Consider the following 12,481-nt stretch of genomic DNA (forward strand, 5'->3'; position numbering starts at 1 on the left):
TGAGTACTTCTTGTAATCTGAGGTGAATCAAAGCCAACATTAGGTTGGAGACCATGCTCACTTCATCTATTAGTAGCATTTTCATTTGTGTTAACACTCTGCGTAGTTCCATTGCAGCTTCTGTAGAAAGTTTGTAATAGTCTAATTTGTTTTGGTGTTCTACTGGAAGGAGTAGTAATCGGTGTAAAGTGACACTGCCTATGTTGTAGGCAGCTAAACCTGTGGGGTCACTTACAACAGCTGACAGTTTGTTGTTTGTCAATTGTTGAATTGCCTGAACCAGCTTGACCACTGACGTAAAGTAGTATAGGTTTGTAATTTTGGCAGGTACATTCATTATTTTCATGTTGTACACCATGTGCAATTTCTTTTGTTACTTCTTGAAAAATGCTATGCTGCTCATTGTTCATTTTTGATTGCAGTACAGTTAAGTCTTCTGTATCTTCTTCATAGTGACACATGGTGTTTTCTACTTCTGCCATAGATAATTCTGCCTCATTTGCTATTTCTGGCTGTCCCAGTGGTTCTTGGCTTCCTGTAATAGAAGGATGACTACTGTCGGGAGTGTCTTTATCTAGCTGGGCCTGGAGTTCTTCTTCGTGTTGCTGTTCAATGTGCAACATTGTTTTGTACTGTGTAAAGTTTACATCGGTTATAGTGCTTTCATTTGCTTTGAAAGTGTCTTCATAGGAGTCGTAGATATCTAGCAAATCTTCCTCTTTTCTCCATGGTTTAAAAAGTTGTGGCAGGGACACGTAATATAGTTCTTTATGTTGAGGAGTTTTTAATGACAATTTGATATGATTAATTAAGCTTCGGTTGGTAAGTTTCACTAAGCTTCCTTCACAATTTGTCACTCTCTATCTACCTTTATTTTCATCTGGTTGTATATTATTTTTGTAGGTGAAGTTTTGGGCTATGTGGTATAGACGCATGGTTTCTAAAGTGGTACTCCTGTTTGGGTAGTATGTGTCTAGTAAATTGTTTTTCAAAATGTCTTGGCTGTTGGGATCATTTTTGGCTATTGTTTCTAGGTTGTCGTATGATTTGAGAACTCTTTTTCTAGATTTAGCAGAACCAAGACTTAGCCATACAATATTTTCAGATTTTCCATACAAAGCAGTACCGGTTAAACGATCTGCAGCTTTATAGCAGCCACATTCTCTATGAGAGAGCATTTTTATGCCTAAGCTGTACAATTTCTGAGACAGTGTTTTGCCTGATGATAGGTCATCCCAGAGGTCTTGAAGCTCTGTTTTTTCTGCTTTTGTTAAGTAGGCTGTAAAATATCCTGCAACTGTAGTGGAATTAGTCTGCAATGTACTGCACATCTATGTTTGCATTCCATAAGAGGGCAATGATTGCATTGTAATCATTGATATATGTTGCTTCTTCTGTTCTTTTTATGTAATATGTGTTCTTAGGTAATTTACCTTTAACACTATATCTAAATGAAGACATGAAGTTGTTTACTTGACCTGTTGCTGTACCTGGTCTAGGGAAACCAAAGCGGGATTTGGTGTAGTATTTCCCTTTGTTTTTGTATTTGCAATGACCGTATTTCCTACATTTGTATCTTTGGAATTGTAAAATGTGTGCAAGAAAATCACTATTTGTTGCTTCTGATGGAATTTCACAAGTGACATATTTTTCGATAAACTGTAAAACAGTGGCATCACTGTCTTGACCAAATTTAGGAGCATCTTTAATCCATAAAAGCATGTGGATATGTGGTGCTCCTCTGGCATGGTATTCTTTTCTCCAAAAGAAGTGTTGCACTTCTCCGAGGGGGGGGACAGTTTTATTACAAATAAAGTGTAGCATAGCAATGAAGCGATGATGGAAATATCTTGAAACATTAACAGGATCTAGAGAGCAAAGTTATCCAGGTGTTAGTATATCTATGTTTGTTTTGTTTTTGTTTGATATGCATAGGAAATCATGTACATCTTCCCATGCATATTCTGCAAAACTTAATGTAACAAACCAAGTGGGTGGGCCAAGGTTTATTATCATGCAATGTACAAATCTGTGACATTGGAAGCAGTACGCTTTAGTACCACGCATGTTTGCTATCAGATTTGTAATGCTTGATTGTAAAACCTCATCTTTTTCTTGCACGTTTTGTAGTAATTTAGTAGCTGACATATTTCGAAAGTGGGAACCTGATTTCAATGTGTGTGCAACTCCGTAGCATAGAGTTGCTAGTTCACTTTCAAAGAGTAGGTGGAATATGTATTCCACATTTTGTCTAAATCTGGGATCTTCAGAATACATTTGTAACGAGCTGTATTCTGATGCTGTTATCTGAGTGGGTCTATCATCGTACCTTCCTCCTTTCCCAGTAGGAAAGAGTAGAGGAAAAGCACGTGCTTCTATACTTTTTTCCCATATGCTGACTGGTGATCCTTTGGTTTTTCACATTTGGTATGTTTCTAGTGCATCATCTATGGTGTCTTTAGAGTGTTATGGATGTATTAGATACTGTAGCAGGATCTCGAAGTTCAAATTGACCAGTTTCTGGTGACTCTTGAATTATTTCAGTCATTTCCCTCAGGTTTTCTTCAATATTCATTTCTTTGTAGTATTCATTGTTGTCTTTTAGATATTGCAAGGCTTGTCTAACTTTATGTAAGTATACGAGTTGTTGCCAATTTTTTTTTTGTCTTTTGTAGGCTCAACATTTACTAAGACAGTTAAAGATTGTTCTATTGGACGTTGCACTCCTGGAGTGTGTACATTTTCTTTCAGATCTAATGGTAAATAAACTACTTTGCCACAAATGCCTTTCACTAATTCTGAGGGAGGTAATTTTGCTGTTTTTGGTTGAAGGCGTATTATTGCTTGAAATGGATGCACTGTTTGAATTATGAGGCTCTCATATAAATTGCGTTGTTGCAAGGGTTTTGGTACTGAGAATAGTTATATGTTATTTGTGATAGCACGTGAACGTAGTTTGGTTGTTGTTAAGTTTTGCAGTGCAGCAACTGCAAAGTATTAAGGTTTTTTTTTATTTTGTATTTGTTTTCTGCTATAAGGTAGAGAGCTAATTCAAACCATTTGGAATCTTCATTGTCTTCTATTTTGTATGTTATGTCTACAGTTTTTGTGCTAGTTTTATAAAAAGTTCTGCGGCAACACACACACACACACACATGGTTTGGTACTTGAGCGGATGTAATTTTAAATTTTAGTATTTCTTTTTTGTATGTGTGTGGTAGAGGTTTGCCATTTGTAGAATTGATCCTAGTCTGTTGTAAAGCTGTTACCTTTTGTAAGTGGCTTTCACTTCCAAAATATTTTCTCTGGATATGCTCTATTTCTTCGAGTAGGTCTTTGGCTCTACCATGTAGAAGATTGTTATTTAAATTGTCTAATGCTAAAGCTGGACTTTTAGCATAATACAGTTTATGGACAATATTTCTTATAGTTGAATGATGTGTTGATATCATTTTGATATGATGGTAGGTGCTTTTGCAATTAGTCCTGAAATGCAAGCTAATGGATGTCCTTGGCATCCTGTGTATTTGCGCACTGGACAGGTATCCATATTTTGTAGAAGTTTCATTTTCTATTTGTCTTTGCCTTTTACATATTGATTGAGGAACTGGCATAAAGATTTGAAAGATGTTTTGTCAATGTTACACATTGACGTGCACAGTCATTTGTATACTGAACGTTTTGGTTCAGTCTGATGGAGAGGTGATACTGAGTTTTCTGGGGATATTTTTTTGGGCAGCGTTTCTTGTTCCATAATGGTTTTATTAAGTTTTTCATACCCTCGTCCACTGCTATGTATGGCAATTGTGTTTGTTTGTTTTTGTTTGTATGCTTCTTCATTGAAATATGGTTCTGTGCTTGTGGTGTGACTCCATTCACCTCCACAGATTTTTAAGAGGTTATTTTTGTTGACATTCCGTTTATTGAGAAGTCTGTTTTGTAATTTAGTAGTTAGTTTTGTTAGTGGTTTCATTCTGTTTCACACTAAAATAAATAACTTCCTTTTGAGAAGGATTGCACTGTCTATGACAGCATCTAAGATTAATTTTCTACGGTAGGTTTTAAGGGTTGTGCATGATTTCTCTCCTGTTTTCATGAGATTCTGAAGGACTCTGTGGCGGAACATTGTTTGTAAAATACTTTTTTTTGGTATGGTTACTTGCCACTACATCAAGGATTATAGGAGCAGTGTTAGCAGTAGTGGTAGCTGAATTCTTGTTAATCACTTTCTGTTTCGTTTTACATTTTGAAAGAGGAGGCAATGTTTTTGTACTGGAAGCTTATTTTGTTTCACTTAATGACTCTATTAGATCTTGTGTTTGAACTTTTTGTACAAAATCTGCTAGAGTCGGTTGCTTATTTTGTGCACTTTTAATTTAATTTGCTCTACTTCTGCGTTGCTTTCTACGGATTTGCTTTTTGGTAGGCTTTCGTTTGGGGTCTGTTGAAAAAAAAGAAGGTATGGGTTGGGCTCTTCTGCAATGTATGTGTGCTGCGTGCATGAGTGTCTGAGTATGATGCTAAGGATGATGTGGTGATGTGTGATTGTGCATTGGCAGCTACAACTTGTTGGGAAGGCTATTCTTGTATTTGTGTGTTAGTATACTGGGGTTCAGATGGCAGTAGAAAGTAAGCCAGTGGTGAGGGGAAGCACTAATACTAAATCTAATGGTATAGAATTAAAACAGTTCTTTGTTCTGCAATTCTGACATTCTAGGGTCTGAGTTATGTAATTTGTGCATAGAAAAACGGGGATGTGTGCACCATTCTGCCTGCAAATCCTTGTTTAACAAATGGGGATTTGTGGGCAGAATGGTGCACAAATCTCTGTTTTTCATTGTACAAATTCCATGAATCAACCCCACAGTGTGTTTGAGTAACAGTAAGAATATTATGGTAGTATTGTACTTACTTTTTTGTTTGGAATGACCAGGTTTCTTCTGAGTTGTTGTTTGTACTTCAGATGCTGCTGCTTTTTAGGAGAGTGGTCTTCACTGCAATTGTAAAAGAAAGAAGTTAGTAATTTTGTGTGTTTATAGCACTGATGTTAATTTAGACATTGATTGTTATGTTTTTGTAGTAGTATTCAGTTTGATAACTGAACATAGTATTTGCATGCAGTTTCCTTTGACTATGCACCCAAGACTCTAGGCACTGGCCACAACCACCGCAGCATATCACACCCATAGATCACACCCATAGAATCAAACATTTTAACTGGCTATATGGGCTACTGCATTTTTTATGTCGCAACCTTTATATTTTACTTACAATATGTTAGATAGTTGTGAGTGTAAAAAAATAATTTAGATAGCAGACAGGTTTGGAAGTGACCGTTGATTATAGCAGATGGGAAAAATAATAGTAAGTTCATTTTATAGGTTAAACAAGTTAAGTGGTAGTTACTCTGTTTATATGGATTTATAAGAGTTGTACATGTACTGTGCATAAAATATGCGTACCTGTGGTTTGTATTCATGAATGTGGATATGCATGCAGCTTCAAGTAGAAAAATTGGAGACTTGTACAGTAGTTTTTGTAGTAGGTGCTTTCCAATGATATGAGACTTGTACTCAGAGTGATCAACAGTACATTTGAAGTGCTGAACTCTGATGATGGAGTTAGATGTAGAGGTCTTGGATGTGATTGGTGGATGGTTGTGTGACTGCTTAGCTGTATCCAATGAGGGAATGGCATAGAGAGTGAAGTGGAAAGGGTAGAAGGCCTGTCTAAGAGCTTTGCAGTCCGCGGACACCGCGGCTGTCCGCGGACAGGGTGTGCCACATCTGGGGTTTTCCAGCAAATCCATCATGGAAAGGGGACTGTAGGGATTACCCAATCAGTGTTGAGGTTGTGGATTTGTGTTGAAAGAGACTGCGTGTAGTGAAGATGACAGAGGTGGAGAAAGTCAGGGTGCTGGTGCTTGGAGATATGTTTGTGCATGGTTTACAGCAGTATGCTCAATGCAGTTTAACAAATGGGGATTCGTGGGCAGAATGGTGTGGCAAACAATGTTGATGTTAAAGGAGTGGAGGTGGTGTGGAGCACGTGTGCCTGATTGCAATGTACAGGGAATTGTACAAGTTTGTGAAGCTATGGGCAGGATGAACAGTCCCCATGTGGTAGTTTTGCACTGTGGTGCTTTCCATTTGGGCTATGTCAGTGCCCCTACTTTGTTGGCAGATTTGGAACACTTGGTTCAAGCAGTAATGAACATCCTTCAAAATGCCACATTTATTTGTTCTGGATTAGTACCTAGGGCAATATGGGACAATAGTTCTGTTTGTTGTCCTCAGCAAAAAATGTCTAAGTGTGTAATCAACCGAGGCATGTGTGCTTTCATGCTTAGAGCTGGTATGTTCTTCTGTAATAATGAGAATATTGATTCCAGTAATGCTGTTTATTTCAAAGAAGATGGCATTTCTTTATCTTTTATGGGAAATACCATGCTGTTCTGGAATGTAAGAGTTGCTTTGGAGAAGGTTATGTGAAGATTGTAAGAGTAAAGTAAGAAAAAAAAGAACAAAAATACAAAATAACAGGTGTCTGTCAAGCATCTGCAAAAAAAAAAAACGACTCTTTTCAGAGCCAACCTTAAAGAAGAAATGGGGCAAACTATTTAAATTGAAATTCACCATGCTCAGATTTTCGATATGTCCACGGACATGGTGGTAGTCTGCGTACATCGTGTATTACATACGGGGATTTTGGGGTGGAGAGGCATGCAAATGAGAATGAGTAGAGCCAGGGATTGGTCAATAAAGTTTACTGGGTGTGTTGTGTAAGGAGAGAGTTTGTCAGAAAGTCTTTATTCTCAGAGAAGAACAGATAGCTATGGCTGTGTGTTTCAGAAAAGAGATTATCTGGATTTTGGGAGACTCATGGATACATTGGTTGGATGTGCATGCAGAACGCTGTGGAGTAGCTGCAGATCTTGGATTCCCTTATCTGGCAGTGCATTGGCATGGAGTGCGTGGAATGAAGTGGCTGGACTTGGTACCTATCTGTGCTACTTTGGAGACACAGCATCATCCAGACATAATTATAATTCATTGTGGAGGGAACAGTTTAGGACGTGTGTCTGGAATTTCCTTGCAATTTGCAATGAAAGAAGGACTTGGGAAGGTCATGGACATGTTTCCAAATTCGCAAGTAATTTTTTCTCGTATTGCGCAGAGAAAAATTTGGCTGCGATCTTCTTCATTTGGTCCAGAAATTGAGAAAGCGAGGTGCAATGTCAATAAGGCTGTGTGTGCCTTTTTAAGAGATGTTAGCATGTCCTCTTTTCACAATGAAAATATTATGTTTCGTAGTACATACATTTTTCGCACAGATGGAGTCCATCTTACTTATGCTGGCAATCTGATTTTTCTGAGCCATCCATGTTGCAGTAGGTGTTGACCATTTGAAGTTTTTCAAACACAAACAAACACCACCAAAAGGATATTTTCAGAGCCACCACTTCCTCCCAGAAAAAAGTGCAATGGTCATGATAGGACAGCACCCCAAAATTTTAGATGTCCGTGAACTGTCCGCAGACTTCTAAAAAAATGCACAGTGCCCAGCTCCATTTATTTGCCACTTCTATTTTTAAACTGTGGAAGGCGGCTCTGAAAAGAGCCTTTTTTGGGGGTTTTTGTTGTTTTATATTTTTTTAGGTTTTTTACACACGACACACTAGGAGAGGAGGGGAAAGGAGGGGGAAGGAAGGAACAGCAACCATGGAGATAAGAAAGGGCAGGTGGAGAGAGGAAGATGTAGGGTGGGCCTTATTTAGGTAGGTAGCAGACCTTCTCATGCTCCTTGACCGCAGTCTCGAAAGCACTCCGAAGACTGACCCCCTTCACAGTACTGTGTCGCAGTACATACACAATATTGTGACCCTCGAAAGGTAAGGGTCAACAGCATCATGGATGGTCTGTGAGGCAGTTGGAGGGATGCGCTGTCCCACAGGAGTGTCTCTTGTAGTGACAGGAGTGGAAACGGAGGATGTTGTAGAGGAACTCAACCTACTACGTTTATCACAAGGTACAACCTTGCGAACAGCCCCACAGTGGAACGACCTTAGGTGTCGCTTCATGGATGTCGTACCAAAGCTGTACGAACCAGGCCTCCCACGACTCAGCACCATTTTGCACTGGTTTCAGGTGACCTTGTTTGCATGTGATTTTGGTACGTCACCATGAATGGTAAACAACCGCCACACCCAAGACTCACGGCGAGTGCTGGTAGTAGGGAATTCCACTACCTCATCCTCTTCATCCTCTTCATCCTCCTCCTCTACATCCTCATGCCTGTTCCCCTCTGCAGGCCCTTGAGGAGGTGTTGGTAGTGGAGGGGGTGGGGGTGGTGCTGAGGCACTAGTAGCACCAGCTGGAGCAGCAGCAAGCATAGATGCCATCAGGTCTAATGGGAAGCAGCAAGAGCAGCAAAATCAGCAAGATTAGCAAACGCTAATATAGACAATGCTCTGTCAGGTAGCCAGAAGCACAATGAGTATGAGCTCTGGGGCGTGGCCTTTTATAGGGGTGCAGGTGTGCGCTCCGTGGACAGCCACGCTGTCTGTGGACAGATCAAACACCCCAAAAAGGCTCAAAAAGTTCCAAAAAGTATGTAGAAAGCCTGGGTCATTGTCTTGGATATGTGCAATGGTACATTTTTACTGTAAAATACTTTGGATTGTCCATAAAAGTACTTTTAAAATGTTCAGTGACCCGGACAGTGGGCCTCATTACGACCCAGGCGGTAAGTTACCGCCTGGGTCGTACCTTTACCACCATGGCGTAAACTATGTTTACGCCATGGTGGTTGGCGGACTTACCGCCCCATTCCGAGGTTGGCGGGGCGGTAAGTCCCCAATCTCCATTTACCCTTCCCCATTCCCATTTTTGCCCCATAGGGCATAATGGGAGTGGGGAAGGCGTTAATTACGCCACCGTAAATTACGGTGGCGTAATTAACATCAAGGTCCCTTAGCGCCATGGATTTTAACACCTGCTAAAAGCAGGTGTTAAAACCTCCATGGCGCTAAGGGACCTCGGAATCAGGCGGTAAGGGTCAGCGCTGTTTACGCCGCCGTAAACCCCTTACCGCCTGAGTCGTAATGAGGCCCAGTGTCCGCAAATCAGGACACACGCTCAGTGTGGGTGCAGTCACATAATTACATCGCGAACACATTTGTGAATGGGACGGGTGTCTGCAGGACACCAAATGCATAGGAACGGTCATGCGCATGCACGTGGGTGTTCTACAGACAGTGTTTGGTTCCTCAAACTAATTAAAAGTGCGACAAATATGAGACGGACAGTTACAGACCGGCGCAATGTTCGTAGGACTTATGGGTGTGGTGCGCATGTGCGTAGATGTTCTACAGACAGTACGGACAGGTATAGTGTCCTTAGGAAACCTCCATTTTGGTTAATTGCGAACATTCCGGACACCAAATATGTTCTAAGAACAGTTCCATCTTGCTTGCGGACAGTACGGACAGGTATAGTGTCCTTAGAACACCTCAGGACACCCCTATTTTGGTTAATTGCAGATATTCCGGACACAAGTGAGTTCTAAGAACAGTTTCATCTTGCCTGCGGACAGTACGGACAGGTATAGTGTCCTCAGGACACCCCCATTTTGGTTAATTGCGGACATTACGGACACCTGCGCTGTCCATGGACACCTTAACTGCCTTTTTTTAAAAAAAAACAAAGGACTGAATTAAACCACACATAATATTTTTTTTATTATATACAGATATAAAATTTATGAAAGAGATGGGGAAGCGGAAACTGACACAAATACAGGGGAACTAGGGGTTTGGAGAGGATGGATGGGAGGGGATGAAAGGATGGAAGTCTCATCATAAGGTTTTTCTTGGTGGTGAGGGTTTGGGGATAGTTGACTGGGACATGGAGAGGGGGAACAGGTACATGTGGGACAATTATATATATTTTTTTCTTTTATGTGGTCCTCCACAAAATGTTTTAAAAGATTGAAACTTTCCATAAGCATATCCATTTTTTGTTCCATGCGCTACAGTGTATTTTCTAATGTCCCTTTTGTTGTATTATTTTCAATGTTTGTATGGTCTGTTAAGAAATATATATATATATATATATGTTAAGTACACATAATGGGGGTCATTACAACCCAGGCGCTAATTGCGCCAACTTTACCACCATGGTGTAAACTACGTTTACACCATGGTGGATGGCGGATTTACCGCCCCATTCCAAGGTGAGTGGGGCGGTAAATCCCCATTTCCCATTTTACCCTTCCCCATTCCCATTTTTGCCCCATAGGGCATAATGGGAGTGGGGAAGGCGCTAATTACGCCACCGTAAATTACGGTGGCGTAATTAGCACCATGGTCCCTTAGTGCCATGGATTTTAACGCCTGCAAAAAGCAGGCGTTAATCTCACCATGGCGCAAAGGGACCTCGGAATCAGGCGTTAAGGGTCGGCGCCGTTTACAGCGCCGTTAACCCCTTAACGCCTGATTCGTAATGAGGCCCAATGTGTTTCTGTGCTGCTTTTTGAACTTGTTCAGTGTTTATATGGCATGATAGAACAATTTAAGATACCCCCTGAGTTTTGGGGTAGTGTTGATGTTGTCCGTGTCCGTTCGGGGACATACGCACAGTACGCAGCCATCAAAATGACTAGCTGGGGGTTCAGTATGTCCTATGTTACATGTACATAAAGTAAGGGAATGCTAGTAAACATCTATCAAATTCACACTATGAATATGTATATTCAGTAAAATAAAATTTGATAAAGGGAGGTTATGGTTAAGTTGCGCTATTAAAAACCTATGAAATTCAGTAAACTTTGTTAATGGGACATTATGGTTAGGTTGCGCTATTAAAAACCTATGAAATTCAGTAAAAAAACTTTGTTAAAGGGACGTTATGGTTCAAAGTAAAACCAAAAAAACCCTGAAATTCGCTAGTTATGGTAAGCTAAGCAACCATAACTCACGCCACCACCGTGCATTGCTAAGACTAACACCCAGGACATCAAAGATGACATCACAAATGTAATTGATGACATCACTGATGACATTACATGTGCATTTACTTTTCATGAAAAGTCTGTACAAGGGATTCTTATTATAATGTTGACAAAAAAGTGTCAAGGATCATTGTAATAAATATCATGAGCTATGTAGTGCATTAAGCAATGCATTGATATAAATAGCATTTATTATGAAGTTCTTTACAGTATAGTAAGCTACTCATGTATAAACATAAGCATTGTGTGCAGCATACATGATGGAGGTGCAATATTCATAATCTTCTCATGTTGAATATTGAAATGATAAATGCTTTCTTATGAGAGTTGTGCGTTCTGCGCAACATGTAATAAGTACCTAATAAAACCCACTTACTACATAATTTCATTATTACATACAAAACACAAAGACAGTACAACACATACAAATATGAGTATATAAGGGAAAAGTGAAGTATGAAAAAAAGTAGTAGTAGAACCAGAAAGTGTTCATAACTTAACTGAATAATATTTATGCACATATATGATTGCTCTGGTTCAAACCTACAACTTCCCTATGTATAACTATCACATGATGTGACTGCTCCCCAAAGAAAGTAATGTGAATACAAATATGAGCATATCCAGAGCAAGTACAGTAATAAAAAACAGCACAACAATAAGAAAGTGTTGATAACCTTACAAATTGTTTTCATACACAGAAAGCATTGCTGTCTTTCAAGTGTGCATTTTCCTTATGTATATGTTTCATGGGCTGTGAGTGGACCCTAAATGAATTATTGTAAGAATATATTTGAAGTATAACTCTACAAATATAGTACTTTTAGAATTTCTTTGTTCCTAACTATTACTGGCCAAGATATATCACTAAAGGAAAAAAAGAGCGAGTTAGACATGTGATGTCATCAGTGACATTTGTGATGTCATCTTTGATGTCCTGGGTGTTAGTCTTAGCAATGCACGGTGGTGGCGCGAGTTAGGGTTGCTTAGCTTATCATAACTAGCGAATTTCAGGGAGTTTTCGGTTTTACTTTGAACCATAACGTCCCTTTAACAAAGCGTTTTTACTGAATTTCATAGGTTTTTAGTAGCGCAACTTAACCATAACATCCGTTAAACAAAGTTTAACAAAGTTTTTTTACTGATATATATATACAGTCTACTCTACTTCTAACTGTATTTTTGTTTCCCGCCTCCCTCCGTTACCTTACCTTACTTGTTCTAAGGCATGCACTTTTTGCCAAAGCATTCAGTCTTTTTCACTCACGGTTCTGGATGCTCGGGATCACTGCCTTCGTCACTGCATCTCCTGCCGTTCACCCAATCGTCTGCTCGTAGAAGTGGGAAGGCGTTTGTGGGGGAAAGCACAGGTTCCTTCAGACCTTAACCTGCAGGTTTTACAATTTATTCTAACCACTGTCTATGGGGAGCTTCTCGGTCTGCTTAGCCTGATGGCAAAGGACTTGTGATA

This window comes from Ambystoma mexicanum, chromosome 13 (genome assembly GCF_040938575.1).
Source record: "Ambystoma mexicanum isolate Mex_15411 chromosome 13, UKY_AmexF1_1, whole genome shotgun sequence".
In the NCBI taxonomy this organism is placed as follows: Eukaryota; Metazoa; Chordata; class Amphibia; order Caudata; family Ambystomatidae; genus Ambystoma; species Ambystoma mexicanum.